We start from the raw sequence: 293 nt of genomic DNA on the forward strand, positions 1-293 counted from the left end.
TATATATATAATTGTTTTTATTTTCAGTAGCATCTGCGATAGGTTGGCCACCTTTATGAAGTGACTAATATTCGTTTCCAGATAATGTCCATTGATTGAAATTTCAGTTAATTATAATAATTTCTCTTCAAAAATGTATTACCAACTTACTCATCTTTCTTTTTGCACAAATTTCAAATCATATGGGCATTCTCTTCAAACCAAACAATATAATATGTATCTTTTTTTTCTTTTTTTTCCTTTTTCCTTTTTTTTTTTTTTTTTGCACGAATTTTGAACTATTTTGACATTTT

Source organism: Olea europaea, chromosome 15, assembly GCF_002742605.1.
Source record: "Olea europaea var. sylvestris chromosome 15, O_europaea_v1, whole genome shotgun sequence".
Classification (NCBI taxonomy): Eukaryota; Viridiplantae; Streptophyta; class Magnoliopsida; order Lamiales; family Oleaceae; genus Olea; species Olea europaea.